The 19,912-nt window shown below is 44.2% G+C and overlaps 1 protein-coding gene across 5 annotated transcripts in view; it reads left to right on the top strand.

The window, feature by feature from the left end:
• Window positions 1-19,912, top strand: part of PHKA1 (phosphorylase kinase regulatory subunit alpha 1) — a 452,411-nt gene that overhangs the window by 193,858 nt on the left and 238,641 nt on the right. The window lies entirely within an intron of this gene.

Below are 19,912 nucleotides of genomic sequence, written 5' to 3'. Positions count from 1 at the left end.
GATTGCATCCGTTATACTGTCTTCCCATTGGGAATCGTCTTCCAAAAGATGAAGATCAATGCAAACATTTTTATTTGTGTCATGTATGAATCCATTAACAGTCCTTAAGTCAGCATAAGGCTTTGCTCCTCTTACGTGAAGTAAAAGGAATCTTAGGTAATACAGCTCACCGTCTATTAAAGAGACTGTATACATTCGGGCAATTGTTTTCCCAAATTGAGCCTGTCGTTTTTTCCATCCTTCTGCTACAGCTTTTCTATCCCAGACATAATGTTCAGGGATTTCAGTGTACAAATACTGACGGGCGAAAGTGTCAACTTTGTGTAGCTTAAAATAAGCCTGCAGAGTAGAGGCTTTTGTGTCCGAAATAACCATATCCACATTACCATCTTCGAAAAACAGTTGCTGCCTGTTTTCAAGGTGAACAGCAAGCTTTTAATGGTATGTGAAGCAGCATGCATTTTATTTTTTCTGATTCTCATCATGCCCTCTGGGGCGCTTATATACTGAGAATCTAGGTACATGGCTGGTTCATTCCAGTTTGATGTATCAAACTTGATATTGGCACAGTCATGTCCTTTGTATACATATTTGAAAATGTATTTTACACTTTTTATTGAAGCACATATCTCAACATTGATATGGCAATTGTACTTGAGTAATAAATAAGGGTGGTATGGAACTATCCATCTATTGTCGATTTCTCGTTCCTCGTCTGTTTGTCCCAGTATTGCGTCGATGGTACTTTGGATAACCATCAACATTGGGGTTTGTCTCTGTATCAAATTCCTTTGGGATTTTTTTGTTCATTGACCATCTGTCATGCATATAGCACCAGGTTGATCTTCGCCACTTGGGCCATGAATCATGTGCTTCATCACTGCCTCATGCAGTTTTGGATTTGCTGTCTCATTTGGGATTTCAGCAGAGACCAATTTGTCAATTATTTCTTTGTCCCTTGGTTTATCTTCCTCTCCGAGGAATAAGAGCATGTGAGCGTGTGGTAGTCCACACTTTTGAAATTCTATTACATGCACATAGGCAACTACACGGCCAAAAATGTGTTTTTTGAAAATCGTGTTAAGCACGGCTTGGAGTTTGATTTTAAATACTCGTGCAACCAAATCTGGCCTGAACTCTGGCCTTTGCCATGGTTCTAAGTGTTCAGTAATTTAATTTCTTTCCACTTTGCGACAGTACAAAAAAGCAAAGAAGGCATGCACATACGCAGGGATCACCAAGAAAGATTAACTAATTTTATTAATTCCAAAGTCATTTAAACCACATACTGCACACAAATTTTTAAAATATTTAAGACCAGAAATCACAGAATGTATCCCCCCCCCAAAAAAAAGGAGGTGGGGGGGGGGGGGGGTCGGGGGAACACAGAGTAGGGAGCATGGGTCCAGTCCATCATCAAGTTACATCAGAGGCAATATTGTCCACAGTATATTGTTGGTTAAATTCAGTTTATGCTGTGCAAGAAAAAATAGCAATCCTATTATAACAGATTGGTGCCCAATATAGATATAGAAAGTGCAAAATGCAGTCTCTATATCAGCCTATGAAGACAAAAATAAATGCCCTAAATGCACATGGAATAATTAATGCTCAAAAAAACATCTTAGCAATAGTAATTTCCAAATTTTAAATGAGCCAGATATTTTTCAAAAGGACAGAATTTATACAATATACACCTAATGGTCATGCTCACATTGTGCATTTGGCTGAAGAGAAATAAGATGAAGGATCAGGAATCCACTCCCAGATCACCCACCCAACGCGTATCGTCACATTAGTGACTTCATCAGGGGCAGAGTAGTGTGAGTCTTTCCAATTTGGGTTACGGGTAGTGTTGAGCGATACTGTCCGATACTTGAAAGTATCGGTATCGGATAGTATCGGCCGATACCCGAAAAGTATCGGATATCGCCGATACCGATACCCGATACCAATACAAGTCAATGGGACACCAAGTATCGGAAGGTATCCTGATGGTTCCCAGGGTCTGAAGGAGAGGCAACTCTTCTTCAGGCCCTGGGATCCATATTAATGTGTAAAATAAAGAATTAAAATTAAAAATATTGGTATACTGAGGTAGAATGAGGAGTTTAGGGCCTGAGAATGACGTTGCGGCTTGTGATTGGTCGCGTGGCGGTCACATGAGCGACACGCGACCAATCAGAAGCCGTGACGTCATGGAAGGCCCTAAACGCGCTCATTTTAAGCAAAGAAGGCTGCCGGTTACCAGCGGTGATGTCCAGGGGCTTCCGGAGAGGTGAGCATATCAATATTTTTTATTTTAATTCTTTATTTTACACATTAATATGGATCCAATACCGATTCCCGATACCACAAAAGTATCGGAACTCGGTATCGGAATTCCGATACCGCAAGTATCGGCCGATACCCGATACTTGCGGTATCGGAATGCTCAACACTAGTTACGGGTCATCGTAACAAAAAGATCTGGCTTTCTGAATATTCGTACAGTTGTCATAGTGTCTTGGTAATTTTGCTGCATAGCTCTTGGGCTTCCAATGAAAGTGGAAGGTAAAATTACTGGTGTCCCAGCTTTTAGCCCTTGGTGTAGCACAGCATTATGGATGTGATCCATAACGCCGGCATAACTGTCGACGCGTTATGCCTTTTGATTTTGTTTTATATATTTGATCCTGTCAGATTAAATTTGAACGTAACTGTCAACAATAAATTGTTGCTTCAACTTCCCAGCATTTAAAAGGGGATTGATCTCGTCACGAATGGCAAGCCTGTATGCAAATTTATGGTCTATCCACTGTCCCCAATATGTGAATAGAAGTAGATATGTCATTGCATCACACTTTCTGTGAAGAAAGGCGATTTGAACAGTTTGGTTTTCACTTTTGAGGTGAACTCTGATGTCCCTATTAAATGGGGGTTCACCCATTGCATTTTGATAAATTATAGCTCCTTCATTGCACCCATGGGCAGACGCACCGCATGTGCAGCCTGTGCAGCTGCACAGCGGCCCAGGAGGACAGGGGGCCCGATCAGCTGCTCAAATATCTTACTCTCTCATAGAGCCAGCGGCTGCATCTACACTAAGAGGAGAGGAAGGGGCCGTACCTGAGTCTTTTGCTGTCAGAGAGGGGTCTCTTCCTCTCCTCACAGTTGATGCTGCCACTGGCTCTTTGATATGATGGAGCCCGGAATCCTTGGACACGCCCCCCGGAATCCTTGGACACGCCCCCGGAATCTTTGGACATGCCCCCTGAAATCCTTGGACACGCCCCCCAGAATCCTTGGACACGCCCCCCGAAATCCTTGGACACCCCCCAGGAAGCCTTGGACACGCCCCCAGGAATCCTTGGACACGCCCCCGGAATCCTTGGACACGCCCCCAGATTCCTTGGACACGCCCCCGGATCCTGGGACACGCCCTGAATCTTTGGACACGCCCCCGGGATCCTTGGACACCCGCCCAGCTTCTCTTCCTGGTGCAGGCAGGAACAGGCCTGGTAAATATGGCTGATCTCAGCCAGTCCTGTCTCCTGCCTCCTCCTCACTGCCTCTGACTGCTGCTGGGAACAGCCTCTGAGCAGTCAGTACATCTGTAACCTCTGCTGCCTCCTGAGCAGTTCTGACAACTGAACTGCTTGATCAATGTTCACATGAGCAATAACATTAATCCACCTGAGTGTGAAGAGAAATATGCGGCAGCACTCACCCAACTTCGTGTGGTCTAGTTCTTTATTAAGACATGAAAAAATACAGCTTCACGGCTCGAGGGAGTGCAGATGGGAGGGAGGTGAGCAGGGAACGACGATAGCTGTTTCGCGCTGATCCAAGCGCTTCTACAGGTCAGCGCGAAACAGCTGTCGTCGTTCCCTGCTCACCTCCCTCCCATCTGCACTCCCTCGAACCGTGAAGCTGTATTTTTTCATGTCTTAATAAAGAACTGGACCACACGAAGTTGGGTGAGTGCTGCCGCATATTTCTCATGACATGTGCATCTGGTTTCCATGCGAGCACCTCCATTGCTGAAGTCAGAGCTCTTCTACTCACCGCGATTGATTTACTGAAAGGAGTAAGGCTGTGCAGCACCTTTTTTTTCTTTGTTTACATTAATCCACCTGTTGCTACCTCCACCTCCTGTACTGAGGGGGCTTTATTGGAAAACCGCTGCACTGGCCCATTCAGATTCAGGAGCTGCAGTGTGAATGCTGAAGAGTGGGCAGTGCAGCCATTCTTCAGTAAAGACCCCTCAGTACAGGGTTGTTAAGTGGCTATGGGGGGAGGGGAGGGCGATGTGATGGCCGATGCTCACATGGGTCAGACACCTGACAGAACTTCTCAGGAGGAAGAAGTGTCAGATCCACTGACTGAGGGGAGAACACTCTGCAGCTATCAGAGGTAGTGAAGAGGCAGGAGGACTGGCGAGAGCTGAAGATCTGGCCAGTAAGTGCTGATGGAGGACTGAAGACCCCCAGGATGAAGCTGCTGGAGATGGAAGAATGCACCTGCCAGAGGGACGGCACGTGTAAGTAACAAACTGTGTACAGACTTACTATCACCTATGTGTATTACCATACTTCTGTGCACCTGTTTGTAAAAGTCTATATATAAATATCTATATATATATATAATTGCCTAAGGGGTACTTCCGTCTGTTTGTCTGTAACTCCCGTAACGGAAATCACGGGTCACTGATTGGTCGCGGCCGGCAGCGACCAATCAGCGATATTGGGGCGGTAGTTAAATACTGCTTCACTTTTTGCTATTGATGCTGCCTATGCAGCATCAATAGTAAAAACGTATAATGTTAAAAATAATTTAAAAAAAAAAACATTATATTCTCACTTTCCGGCGTCCAAACGAGCCTTTCCCGCTCCTCGCGCTCCGGTCCCAAGAATGCATTGCGGCAATGAGCCGAGATCACGTGGTAGTCTCGCGAGATGATGATGTAGCGGTCTCGCGAGACCGCTACATGATCACTGGTTATTGCCGCAATGCATTACTGGGAACAAAGCGTCGCGAGGAGCAACGCTAAAGCCCTGCGCTGGATCTGGGAGCCACCGGAGGGTGAGTATATAACTATTTTTTATTTTAATAGTTTTTTTTAACAGGGATATGGTGCACACATTGCTATATACTATGTGGGCTGTGTTACATTGTACGTGGCTGTGTTATATTGTACGCGGCTGTGTTATATTGTACGTGGCTGTGTTATATTGTACATGGCTGTGTTATATACTACATGGCTGTGTTATATACTGCGTAGCTGTGCAATATACTACGTGGGCTGTGTTATATGCTGCGTCGCTGTGTTAATATACTGCGTGGGCTGTGTTATATACTATGTGGGCTGTGCTATATACTATGTCACTGTGTTATATACTGTGTTGGCTGTGTTATATACTGCATGGCTGTGTTATATACTGCATGGCTGTGTTATATACTGCGTGGCTGTGCAATATACTACGTGGGCTGTGTTATATACTGCGTGGGCTGTGTTATGTACTACATCACTGTACTAATTTACTGCGTGGGCTGTGTTATATACTGCGTGCCTGTGTTATATACTACGTCGCTGTGCTAATATATTGCGTAGGCTGTGCTATATACTACCTGGCTGTGCTATATAATGCGTGGCCTGTGTTAAATACTACGTCGCACTACATACATATTCTAGAATACCTGATGCGTTAGAATCAGGCTACCATCTAGTGTATGTATATATACCTATGAACAGTGCTCATATGTATCTGTGGGACACACAAAGATAATCACAGTACACTATATATATGTATATATATTTTTGATGTGCGTGTATTAGAATCTGAGTGTACAGTAGTTATATGTGTGTGTGTACAGTCATGGCCAAAAGTATTGACACCCCTGCAATTCTGTCAGATAATACTCATTTTCGTCCTGAAAATGATTGCAAACACAATTTCTTTGTTATTATTATCTTCATTTAATTTGTCTTAAATGAAAAAGACACAAAAAGATTTGTCTTAAAGCCAAATTGGATATAATTCCACACCAAACATAAAAAAGGGGGTGGACAAAAGTATTGGCACTGTTCAAAAAATCATGTGATGCTTCTCTAATTTGTGTAATTAACAGCACCTGTAACTTACCTGTGGCACCTAACAGGTGTTGGGAATAACTAAATCACACTTGCAGCCAGTTGACATGGAATAAAGTTGACTCAACTTCTGTCCTGTGTCCTTGTGTGTACCACATTGAGCATGGAGAAAAGAAAGAAGACCAAAGAACTGTCTGAGGACTTGAGAAACCAAATTGTGAGGAAGCATGAGCAATCTCACGGCTACAAGTCCATCTCCAAATACCTGAATGTTCCTGTGTCTACCGTGCGCAGTGTCATCAAGAAGTTTAAAACCCATGGCACTGTGGCTAACCTCCCTAGATGTGGATGGAAAAGAAAAATTGACAAGAGATTTCAACGCAAGATTGTGTGGATGTTGGATAAAGAACCTCGACTAACATCCAAACAAGTTCAAGCTGCACTGCAGTCCGAGGGTACAACAGTGTCAACCTGTACTATCCATCGGCATCTGAATGAAAAGGGACTGTATGGTAGGGGACCCAGGAAGACCCCACTTCTTACCCCGAGACATAAAAAAGCCAGGCTGGAGTTTGCCAAAACTTACCTGAAAAAGCCTAAAATGTTTTGGAAGAATGTTCTCTGGTCAGATGAGACAAAAGTAGAGCTTTTTGGGCAAAGGCATCAACATAGAGTTTACAGGAGAAAAAAAGAGGCATTCAAAGAAAAGAACACGGTCCCTACAGTCAAACATGACGGAGGTTCCCTGATGTTTTGGGGTTTCTTTGCTGCCTCTGGCACTGGACTGCTTGACCGTGTGCATGGCATTATGAAGTCTGAAGACTACCAACAAATTTTGCAGCATAATGTAGGGCCCAGTGCGAGAAAGCTGGGTCTCCCTCAGAGGTCATGGGTCTTCCAGCAGAACAATGACCCAAAACACACTTCAAAAAGCACTAGAAAATGGTTTGAGAGAAAGCACTGGAGACTTCTAAGGTGGCCAGCAATGAGTCCAGACCTGAATCCCATAGAACACCAGTGTAGAGGTCTAAAAATGGCAGTTTGGAGAAGGCACCCTTCAAATATCAGGGACCTGGAGCAGTTTGCCAAAGAAGAATGGTCTAAAATTCCAGCAGAGCATTGTAAGAAACTCATTGAAGGTTACCGGAAGCAGTTGGTCGCAGTTATTTTGGCTAAAGGTTGTGCAACCAAGTTTTAGGCTGAGGGTGTCAATACTTTTGTCTGGCCCATTTTTGGAGTTTTGTGTGAAATGATCAATGTTTTGCTTTTTGCTTCATTCTCTTTTGTGTTTTTCATTTAAAACAAATTAAATGAAGATAATAATACCAAAGAATTTGTGATTGCAATCATTTTCAGGAAGAAAATGAGTATTATCTGACAGAATTGCAGGGGTGTCAATACTATTGGCCATGATTGTATGTATATATATATATATATGTATATATATATATATATATATATATATATATATATATATATATATATATATATATATATATATATATATATATATATATATATATATACAGTGGGGCAAAAAAGTATTTAGTCAGTCAGCAATAGTGCAAGTTCCACCACTTAAAAAGATGAGAGGCGTCTGCAATTTTCATCATAGGTAGACCTCAACTATGGGAGACAAACTGAGAAAAAAAAATCCAGAAAATCACATTGTCTGTTTTTTTTAACATTTTATTTGCATATTATGGTGGAAAATAAGTATTTGGTCAGAAACAAGCAATCAAGATTTCTGGCTCTCACAGACCTGTAACTTCTTCTTTAAGAGTCTCCTCTTTCCTCCACTCATTACCTGTAGTAATGGCACCTGTTTAAACTTGTTATCAGTATAAAAAGACACCTGTGCACACCCTCAAACAGTCTGACTCCAAACTCCACTATGGTGAAGACCAAAGAGCTGTCAAAGGACACCAGAAACAAAATTGTAGCCCTGCACCAGGCTGGGAAGACTGAATCTGCAATAGCCAACCAGCTTGGAGTGAAGAAATCAACAGTGGGAGCAATAATTAGAAAATGGAAGACATACAAGACCACTGATAATCTCCCTCGATCTGGGGCTCCACGCAAAATCCCACCCCGTGGGGTCAGAATGATCACAAGAAGGGTGAGAAAAAATCCCAGAACCACGCGGGGGGACCTAGTAAATGAACTGCAGAGAGCTGGGACCAATGTAACAAGGCCTACCATAAGTAACACACTACGCCACCATGGACTCAGATTCTGCAGTGCCAGACGTGTCCCACTGCTTAAGCCAGTACATGTCCGGGCCCGTCTGAAGTTTGCTAGAGAGCATTTGGATGATCCAGAGGAGTTTTGGGAGAATGTCCTATGGTCTGATGAAACCAAACTGGAACTGTTTGGTAGAAACACAACTTGTCGTGTTTGGAGGAAAAAGAATACTGAGTTGCATCCATCAAACACCATACCTACTGTAAAGCATGGTGGTGGAAACATCATGCTTTGGGGCTGTTTCTCTGCAAAGGGGCCAGGACGACTGATCCGGGTACATGAAAGAATGAATGGGGCCATGTATCGTGAGATTTTGAGTGCAAACCTCCTTCCATCAGCAAGGGCATTGAAGATGAAACGTGGCTGGGTCTTTCAACATGACAATGATCCAAAGCACACCGCGAGGGCAACGAAGGAGTGGCTTCGTAAGAAGCATTTCAAGGTCCTGGAGTGGCCTAGCCAGTCTCCAGATCTCAACCCTATAGAAAACCTTTGGAGGGAGTTGAAAGTCCGTGTTGCCAAGCGAAAAGCCAAAAACATCACTGCTCTAGAGGAGATCTGCATGGAGGAATGGGCCAACATACCAACAACAGTGTGTGGCAACCTTGTGAAGACTTACAGAAAACGTTTGACCTCTGTCATTGCCAACAAAGGATATATTACAAAGTATTGAGATGAAATTTTGTTTCTGACCAAATACTTATTTTCCACCATAATATGCAAATAAAATGTTAAAAAACAGACAATGTGATTTTCTGGATTTTTTTTTTCTCAGTTTGTCTCCCATAGTTGAGGTCTACCTATGATGTAAATTACAGACGCCTCTCATCTTTTTAAGTGGTGGAACTTGCACTATTGCTGACTGACTAAATACTTTTTTGCCCCACTGTATATATATATATATATATATATATATATATATATATATATATATATATATATATATATATATACTAGCTGAAGAGCCCGGCGTTGCCTGGGCATAGTAAATATCTGTGGTTAGTTATAGCACGTCACTTCTCTTATTTTCCCATCACGCCTCTCATTTTCCCAATCACATCTCTCATTTTCTCCCTCACACCTCTCATTTTCTCCCTCACTCCTCTCATTCCCCCCTAACACTTGTCATTTCAACCTCACATCTGTCATTTTCTGATCACTCCACTATTTTTCCTCACTCCTCTCATTTTGCACTCACACCTTTTCATTTTCACCTCACACCTCTCATTTTCACCTCATCACCTCAGTATATACATGTTTGTCATCTCCCTTATATATAGTATACATCTGTATGTCATCTCCTGTATATAGTATATACCTGTATGTCATCTCCCCTGTATATAGTATATACCTGCTGTGTGTCATCTTCCCTATATATAGTATATACCTGAATGTCATCTCCTTCTATATATAGTATATACCTGTATGTCATCTCCTCCTGTACATAGTATATACCTGTGTCATCTCCACTGTATATAGTATATATCTGAGTGTCATCTCCTCCTGCATATAGTATATACCTGCATGTCATCTTCTATATATAGCATATACCTGTATGTCATCTCCTCCTGTATATAGTATATACCTGTGTGTCATCTCCCCTGTATATAGTATATATCTGAGTGTCATCTCCTGCATATAGTATATACCTGCATGTCATCTTCTATATATAGCATATACCTGTATGTCATCTCCTCCTGTATATAGTATATACCTGTATGTCATCTCCTCCTCTATATAGTATATACCTGTGTGTCATCTCTCCTGTATTTAGTATATATCTGTGTGTCATCTCCTTTATATAGTATATACCTGTGTCATCTCCTCCTGTATTAGACCTCGTTCACACGTTATTTGCTCAGTATTTTTACCTCAGTATTTGTAAGCTAAATTGGCAGCCTGATAAATCCCCAGCCAACAGGAAGCCCTCCCCCTGGCAGTATATATTAGCTCACACATACACATAATAGGTCATGTGACTGACAGCTGCGGTATTTCCTATATGGTGCAATTGTTGTAGTTTGTCTGCTTATTAATCAGATTTTTATTTTTGAAGGATAATACCAGACTTGTGTGTGTTTTAGGGCGAGTTTCGTTTGTCAAGTTGTGTGTGTTGAGTTGCGTGTGGCGACATGCATGTAGCGACTTTTGTGAGATGAGTTTTGTGTAGCAACATGCGTGTAGCAACTTTTTGTGTCGAGTTGCATGTGACAGGTTAGTGTAGCAAGTTGTGTGCAGCAAGTTTTGCGCATGGCGAGTTTTGCGCGTTGCGAGTATTATGTGTGGTGCCTTTTGAGTATGTGCAAGTTTTGTGTGAGGCAACTTTTGCATGTGTTGCAACTTTTGTGCATGTGGCAATTTTTCTGCGTGTGCAAGTTTTGCGTGTGGCGAGTTTTTCATGAGGAGAATTTTGCACTTGTGGCGAGTTTTGCAAGAGCCTAGTTTTTGCATGTGGCGAGTTCTGCGCGTGGCGAGTTTTGAGTGGCGACTTTTGTGTTTTGACTTTTATGTGGCGAGTTTGGTGTATTTGTGGTGAAATGTGTGCTGAGGGTAATATGTGTTCAAGCACGTGGTAGTGTGTGGCGCATTTTGTGTGTGTTCATATCCCCGTGTGTGGTGAGTATCCCATGTCGAGGCCCCACCTTAGCAACTGTACGGTATATACTCTTTGGCGCCATCGCTCTCATTCTTTAAGTCCCCCTTGTTCACATCTGGCAGCTGTCAATTTGCCTCCTACACTTTTCCTTTCATTTTTTCCCATTATGTAGATAGGGGCAAAATTGTTTGGTGAATTGGAAAGCGCGGGGTTAAAATTTCACCTCACAACATAGCCTATGACGCTCTCGGGGTCCAGACGTGTGACTGTGCAAAATTTTGTTGCTGTAGCTGCGACGCTTCCAACACTTTTCCTTTCACTTTTTCCCCATTATGTAGATAGGGGCAAAATTGTTTGGTGAATTGGAAAGCGCGGGGTTAATATTTCACCTCACAACATAGCCTATGACGCTCTCGGGGTCCAGACATGTGACTGTGCAAAATTTTGTTGCTGTAGCTGCGACGCCTCCAACACTTTTCCTTTCACTTTTTTCCCCATTATGTAGATAGGGGCAAAATTGTTTGGTGAATTGGAGCACGCGGGGTTAAAATTTCGCCTCACAATATAGCCTATGACGCTCTCGGGGTCCAGACGTGTGACTGTGCAAAATTTTGTGGCTGTAGCTGCGACGGTGCAGATGCCAATCCCGGACACACACACACACACACACACACACACACACACACACACACACACACACACACACACACACACACACACACACACACACACACACACACAGCTTTATATAGTAGATATTCGTACCTGAGACACAGTAGGTAGTAAGTGTAAAGGTAAATATCACTTAAAGGGAACCACCTTTCAGGGCTTATCTACAGAATTCTGTAATGCTGTAGATAAGCCTCCTATCCCACCTGAAAGATAATACAAATAAGTTTTATTATACTTACCTAAGGGGGCGGTCCGGTCCGATGGGTGTCGCAGGTCATGGTCCGGGGCCTCCCATCTTCTTGCAATGCCATCCTCCTGTTGCTTCATGGCTCCCCGGCATCGCGCTCCGGCGCAGGCATACTTATCTGTCCTGTTGAGGGCAGAGCAAAGTCCTGCAGTGCGCAGACGCTGGGCCTCTCTGACCTTTCCTGGCATCTGTGCACTGCAGTAATATGCGCAGATAAGTACGACTGCGCCGGAGCGCAATGCCGGGGAGCCATGATGCAAGCAGGACGGCGGCAATCATAAGAAGATGGGAGGCGCCGGACCCGGAGCTGTGACACTCATCGGACCGGACCGTCCCCGGGTGAGTATAATAAAACTTATTTTTCTTCTCTTGCAGGTTGGATCGGAGGCTTATATACAGCATTATAGAATGCTGTAGATGAGCCCTGAAAGGTGGTGGCTGTATCTTATATCTGCCAAACCTGGTGACAGGTTCCCTTTAACGGGGCATTCCCAGGGCCAGACAAATCGCCAATGCAGCTGCATCGGGCCCAGAAGTGGAGTGCGGCCACTGACACCAGCGAATATTTCAGCTCCATCTGCATCCTTGAACTCACATTCAGCTGAAATATACTGCAGCGCCAGTGATCCGCCAGTTCCGCTGCAGTACACGCCGCTGACCAATTTGCATCCAGCATCTGACCTCCGTGTGTCCATGACTGGGGGACATAAGGCAGTGACGACAAGTCAGCTGGCGGCTCTTGTGCCAGTTGCAGAAGAGGACGCCGTGTGGCATGGGAGCGGAGATAGGTGAGTAGAATCGGGTTTTTTTTCATGTGTTGCAGAAGAACAAGGCAAATTATCAGAGAAAGGGGCATGTAGCACTATGCCTGACATGGTGTCCCCACCTCCCTCCATGCAGGGACACCTGCTTACTCACCGGCCCATGGCACTGTCTCCAGCATGCTCCTGCCTTCTACCTCCACTATGCATGCTGCACTGTGTCCCGATGGGGTGCCTAGGGTGCATCTGTGCGCACTCCCCTGTTCTAAAAGGGGCAGCACGTACACATGGTAAATGCTCAGCTGGGAGGCATTTAGTTAAATGTGTGTTCACTTGCAACGTGTCTCCCAGCCAAAAGCGTGGAGACATCCTGTATAAAAAGCACCCTCCCCAGTAGGGAGATGCCTGAGCAATCCCTATAGTTACAGTATGTTAGGTGTGTATGCAACTGTATGGTGCCAGGTCCCCCATCCCTAGTCTGATATAGTATCCCATATCCCATACCTTGTGTACTGTTATTAGTGCTCGCTTCCTATGACTGATTTAGCGGTGTCCGTGTCCTGAAATCGCATCTGCGGTACCAGTACCCTCCCTTATTACGTAACATCCCCTCTATTTATGTATGGTGCCGTCCTTTATTATATAGCGTCTAGTGATGAGCGAATATACTCGTTACTCGAGATTTCTCGAGCACGCTCTGGGGTCCGCCAAGTATTTTTTAGTGCTCGGAGATTTAGTTTTCATCGCCGCAGCTGAATGATTTACATCTGTTAGCCAGCATAAGGACTTATGGGGGTTGTCTGGTTGCTGGGGAATCCCCACATGTACTTATGCTGGCTAACAGATGTAAATCATTCAGCTGCAGCAAGAAAAACTAAATCTCCAAGCACTAAAAAATACTCAGAGGACCCCAGAGCGTGCTCGAGAAATCACGAGTAACGAGTATATTCGCTCATCACTAATAGCATCCTGTTATGTGGAGCGCCGTCCATTATTACACAGTATCATCTCTTGCCATCTACAGCACCGTCCCTTACATTGAGTATTCTCATTATTTTTGTTATTCACAGCGTCTTCTCTTTATTGCATAGTGTCCTCTCCTGTAAAATGACTGCTGAGGGAGCATCATTTCAGTTTATGTCTAACAGGAGTGGATGATATGTAATAAAGAACAGGGAGGTATAAATAGCAAAAATATTGAGAATCCGATATGTAAGGGATGGCGCTGTACATAACAAGAGGGAACTATATGATAAGGGATGGTGCTATACATAAAGAGACAGCACTGTGTAATAAGGGGCGACAATATATATGAGAGGAGACTGTAAAAAAAATATGTATATCTGTAGCTTGGTCGCGTTGAAAGGAGCGGGGGCCCAGATACATTTCTTGCACAGGGGCCCTAAACTGTCTGTGTCCGTCCCTGATTGCACCTTGGTGCATTGTAGTGCCTCTGGTCATCATTGTTGTCATTTATAATTGGCATTGTTATTTCGAGTGGATCGTAATTTTCTAATTCAGCCTTCCTCTCTTCCTCTTTTTTAAATTCCCTCATCATTGTGAAGGCTCTTGCGAGTGGGTTAATTGCTTTCGTTTTATCTCCAAGAGATGATAGCAGTGCTGGGAGGCACTTTTTATTTGCTTGACTTTTTGTACATAATGCTTCTTCACTGTCCAAGATATAAATCTGGGCAAACTTGGGAGTACTAAATAAACAGCGGGATGCAGTGGGGCAGTTCTGTGGTAAATTTGTCCATGAATTCGAAAACAGTATGGACAATGCCCAGGAGGTGGCACTACTTGTGCTCCCATTGATGCCAAATCAAGCCAGCTATTGTATTGCCTTATATTAGCCATAAAGTTATTGTAGTGCTCATGCTCTCCTTTCATCAGCTTGACTATTTGATCTTCCATACGAATGGGATGTAACTGGATGAGCCCTCTCTTGCAGAAGAAATGGAATGGTTTGTCCTGCGCCGTTTCATCTTTGTAATTTTTAGATTGGCTTATAGAAACATACAGGCCATTAACACCCAGAAACTTATGAAGAACTTGCAGTCCTCATTGGCCCCAATCTTCTCCATCTCATGTCCTGATTCTGCTCTGAAGCATTACAATGAAACCCTGCAAAGTGCTCTGGATGAAGCTGCTCCTCCTATACATAAAACAACTCGGCACAGACGGCAACAACCGTGGCACACGCTGCAAACACGTTTCCTGCAGCGGTGCTCCAGGTGCGCAGAATGTCTGTGGAGAAAATCTAATCTACCCGAAGATTTCATCCATTATAAGTTCATGCTAAAGACATACAATTCTGCCCTTCACCTCTCCAAACAAACCTACTTCAACACCCTCATCACCTCCCTGTCCAATAACCCTAAACGTCTCTTTGACACGTTCCAGTCCCTACTCAACCCAAGAGAGCAGGCCCCAACCACGGATCTCCGTGCTGACGATCTGGCCAATTACTTCAAAGAAAAAATTGACCACATTCGACAGGAAATCATCTCCCAATCTCTTCATACCATGCACTGTCCTCCCTCCCCCACTGCATCTAGTTCACTCTCTGACTTTGAAGCAGTTACAGAAGAAGAAGTAAGCAGGCTCCTTGCATCTTCTCGCCCGACCACTTGCACCAGTGACCCCAATTCCGTCACATCTCCTCCAGTCCCTTTCCCCAGCTGTCACCTCTCACCTAACAAAAATATTCAACCTTTCCCTCACTTCCTGTATTTTTCCCTCCTCATTTAAGCATGCCATCATACATCCATTACTTAAAAAACCATCCCTCGATCAAAACTGTGCCGCTAATTATAGACCTGTCTCTAATCTTCCCTTCATCTCTAAACTCCTCGAACGCCTGGTCCACTCCCGTCTTACCCACTATCTCTCAGATAACTCTCTTCTCGACCCTCTTCAATCTGGCTTCCGCTCTTTACACTCTACTGAAACTGCCCTCACTAAAGTCTCTAATGACCTACTAACAGCTAAATCTAATGGTCACTACTCCATGCTAATACTCTTGGATCTCTCTGCAGCATTCGATACTGTGGATCATCAGCTTCTCCTCACTATGCTCCGCTCCATCGGCTTCATGGACACCGTTCTCTCCTGGTTCTCCTCCAATCTCTCTGACCGATCCTTCACTGTATGTTTTGCTGGTTCCTCCTCCTCTCACCTTCCCCTTACTGTTGGGGTTCCTCAAGGATCAGTCCTAGGCCCCCTCCTCTTCTCTTTGTATACTGCCCCTATTGGACAAACAATCAGTAGATTTGGTTTCTAGTACCATCTCTATGCTGACGACACCCAATTATACACTTCTTCTCCTGTTGTCATGCCGACCTTTTTATAAAACACCAGTGATTGTCTTACCGCTGTCTCTAACATCATGTCCCTTATTTTTAGGGACTCTATAGCGACAGGATCTGTTCCACTGGACTGGCGCATAGCAAATGTGGTGCCAATATTCAAAAAGGGCTCTAAAAGTGAACCTGGAAATTATAGGCCAGTAAGTCTAACCTCTATTGTTGGTAAAATATTTGAAGGGTTTCTGAGGGATGTTATTCTGGATTATCTCAATGAGAATAACTGTTTAACTCCATATCAGCATGGGTTTATGAGAAATCGCTCCTGTCAAACCAATCTAATCAGTTTTTATGAAGAGGTAAGCTATAGGCTGGACCACGGTGAGTCATTAGACGTGGTATATCTCGATTTTTCCAAAGCGTTTGATACCGTGCCGCACAAGAGGTTGGTACACAAAATGAGAATGCTTGGTCTGGGGGAAAATGTGTGTAAATGGGTTAGTAACTGGCTTAGTGATAGAAAGCAGAGGGTGGTTATAAATGGTATAGTCTCTAACTGGGTCGCTGTGACCAGTGGGGTACCGCAGGGGTCAGTATTGGGACCTGTTCTCTTCAACATATTCATTAATGATCTGGTAGAAGGTTTACACAGTAAAATATCGATATTTGCAGATGATACAAAACTATGTAAAGCAGTTAATACAAGAGAAGATAGTATTCTGCTACAGATGGATCTGGATAAGTTGGAAACTTGGGCTGAAAGGTGGCAGATGAGGTTTAACAATGATAAATGTAAGGTTATACACATGGGAAGAAGGAATCAATATCACCATTACACACTGAATGGGAAACCACTGGGTAAATCTGACAGGGAGAAGGACTTGGGGATCCTAGTTAATGATAAACTTACCTGGAGCAGCCAGTGCCAGGCAGCAGCTGCCAAGGCAAACAGGATCATGGGGTGCATTAAAAGAGGTCTGGATACACATGATGAGAGCATTATACTGCCTCTGTACAAATCCCTAGTTAGACCGCACATGGAGTACTGTGTCCAGTTTTGGGCACCGGTGCTCATGAAGGATATAATGGAACTAGAGAGAGTACAAAGGAGGGCAACAAAATTAATAAAGGGGATGGGAGAACTACAATACCCAGATAGATTAGCGAAATTAGGATTATTTAGTCTAGAAAAAAGACAAATGTCTCGCTGAGGATCTGTTTATACCAAGGAAGGTGACGGGCACAAGGGGGCATTCTTTGCGTCTGGAGGAGAGAAGGTTTTTCCACCAACATAGAAGAGGATTCTTTACTGTTAGGGCAGTGAGAATCTGGAATTGCTTGCCTGAGGAGGTGGTGATGGCGAACTCAGTCGAGGGGTTCAAGAGAGGCCTGGATGTCTTCCTGGAGCAGAACAATATTGTATCATACAATTATTAGGTTCTGTAGAAGGACGTAGATCTGGGGATTTATTATGATGGAATATAGGCTGAACTGGATGGACAAATGTCTTTTTTCGGCCTTACTAACTATGTTACTATGTTACTATGTCCTCCCTCTATCTGAAACTAAACCTGTCAAAAACTGAACTCCTCGTGTTCTCTCCCTCTACTAACCTACCTTTGCCTGACATTGCCATCTCCGTGTGCGGTTCCACCATTACTCCAAAGCAACATGCCCGCTGCCTTGGGGTCATCCTTGATTCTGACTTTTCATTCACCCCCCACATCCGATCACTGCCTCGCTCTTCTTACCTGCATCTCAAAAACATTTCTAGAATTCGCCCTTTTCTTACTTTCGACTCTGCTAAAACTCTTACTGTTTCACTTATTCATTCTCGTCTGGACTATTGTAACTCTCTACTAATCGGCCTCCCTCTTACCAAACTTTCCCCGCTCCAATCTGTCCTGAATGCTGCTGCCAGGATCATATTCCTCACCAACCGTTACACCGATGCCTCTACCTTGTGCCAGTCATTACACTGGCTACCCATCCACTCCAGAATCCAGTACAAAACTACTACCCTCATCCACAAAGCACTCCATGGCTCAGCACCACCCTACATCTCCTCTCTGGTCTCAGTCTACCACCCTACCCGTGCCCTCCGCTCCGCTAATGACCTCAGGTTAGCACCCTCAATAATCAGAACCTCCCACTCCCGTCTCCAAGACTTTACACGTGCTGCGCCGATTCTTTGGAATGCACTACCTAATTAATGCACTACCTAATTAATCCCCAATCCCCACAGTTTTAAGCGTACCCTAAAAACTCATTTGTTCAGACTGGCCTACCGCCTCAATGCATTAACCTAACGATCCCTGTGTGGCCTATTTAAAAAGCAAACAAAAAAAAAACAATCAGTTTCCTCGCATCATGTTCTCATTCACTTTATGCAGTTAATAGCCCTCTGTGTCGTTACTGCTTGCTACATACTTAGGCAATTAACTGGTTCATGCAGCTTTACATGAACACCCGAGCCTTACACTATGGCCGGTCCGAATAACTAAAGCAATTGTTACCATCCACCTCTCGTGTCTCCCCTTTTCCTCATAGTTTGTAAGCTTGCGAGCAGGGCCCTCATTCCTCCTGGTATCTGTTTTGAACTGTATTTCTGTTATGCTGTAATGTCTATTGTCTGTACAAGTCCCCTCTATAATTTGTAAAGCGCTGCGGAATATGTTGGCGCTATATAAATAAAAATTATTATTATTATTATTAGCAGAACTGACATCGAAATGTCAATTATCCAGCATAGTGCTCTTCAATGCGTGTCTCATCAATTTGATTGAGAAGTCCTCTAGCGGCAAGTGTACTCTATTTTGTTCTCTTTTTTGTGAAATGTGTGTATCACTTTGTGCATTGCGTGTTGCTCATTATCGTGCAGCATTAGATGCTCTACGTGATTCAGTTACTTAATTTGTTTCTCTAAAGGTACCTTCACACTGAACGATATCGCTAGCGATCCGTGACGTTGCAGCGTCCTGGCTAGCGATATCGTTCAGTTTGACACACAGCAGCGATCAGGATCCTGCTGTGCCATCGTTGGTCGGAGCAGAAAGTCCAGAACTTTATTTCGTCGCTGGACCTCCTGCAGACATCGCTGAATCGGCGTGTGTGACGCCGATTCAGCGATGTCTTCACTGGTAACCAGGGTAAACATCGGGTTACTAAGCGCAGGGCCGCGCTTAGTAACCCGATGTTTACCCTGGTTACCAGCGTAAACATAAAAAAACCCCAAACACTACATACTTACATTCCACTGTCTGTCCCCCGGCGCTGTGCTTTCCTGCACTGGCTGTAAGCGCCGGCTGGCCGTGAAGCACAGCGGTGACGTCACCGCTCTGCTTTACGGCTGGCCGGCGCTGACAGTGCAGGAAAGCACAGCGCCGGGGGACAGACACCGGAATGTAAGTATGTAGTGTTTGTTTTTTTTTACATTTACGCTAGTAACCAGGGTAAACATCGGGCCCTGCGCTTAGTAACCCGATGTTTACCCTGGTTACCAGGGGACCGGCATCGTTGGTCGCTGGAGAGCTGTCTGTGTGACACCTCTCCAGCGACCAAACAGGGACGCTGCAGCGATCGGGGTCGTTGTCTAGATCGCTGCAGCGTCGCTAAATGTGATGGTACCTTTACTCTTGCCGCCCTCTGTCAGGCTGCATCAGCAGTTCTTCGACAATTTTGTTTGTCTTCTGTTTCATTAAGACGCAGGTTACACATCCATATGTGATTCGCTTCTCTACATGCAGCAGCGCGCTCAATTTGATCCATCTTTGCAATGTTGCCTCACACTGTTGCCTCACAGTGTTGCCTCACAGGCTAACGTTCAAAAAAGGCTGATGCCTTAACTCGCCACCACAGAGAGCTCCTCTCCTTTCTCCTTAGGTATCCATGGTTACGCCCACGCAGTTAGCTGCTACTGGTAGTAACTTGGATACCTAAGTTACTGTTCAGCTGTGGATGACTCATATACGCACACACACACACAGTTGAGCTGTGGATGACTCATGCATAGTG

The sequence above is a fragment of the Ranitomeya imitator genome, chromosome 2 (genome assembly GCF_032444005.1).
Source record: "Ranitomeya imitator isolate aRanImi1 chromosome 2, aRanImi1.pri, whole genome shotgun sequence".
In the NCBI taxonomy this organism is placed as follows: domain Eukaryota; kingdom Metazoa; phylum Chordata; class Amphibia; order Anura; family Dendrobatidae; genus Ranitomeya; species Ranitomeya imitator.
This window is presented reverse-complemented; position numbering and strand designations above follow the sequence as displayed.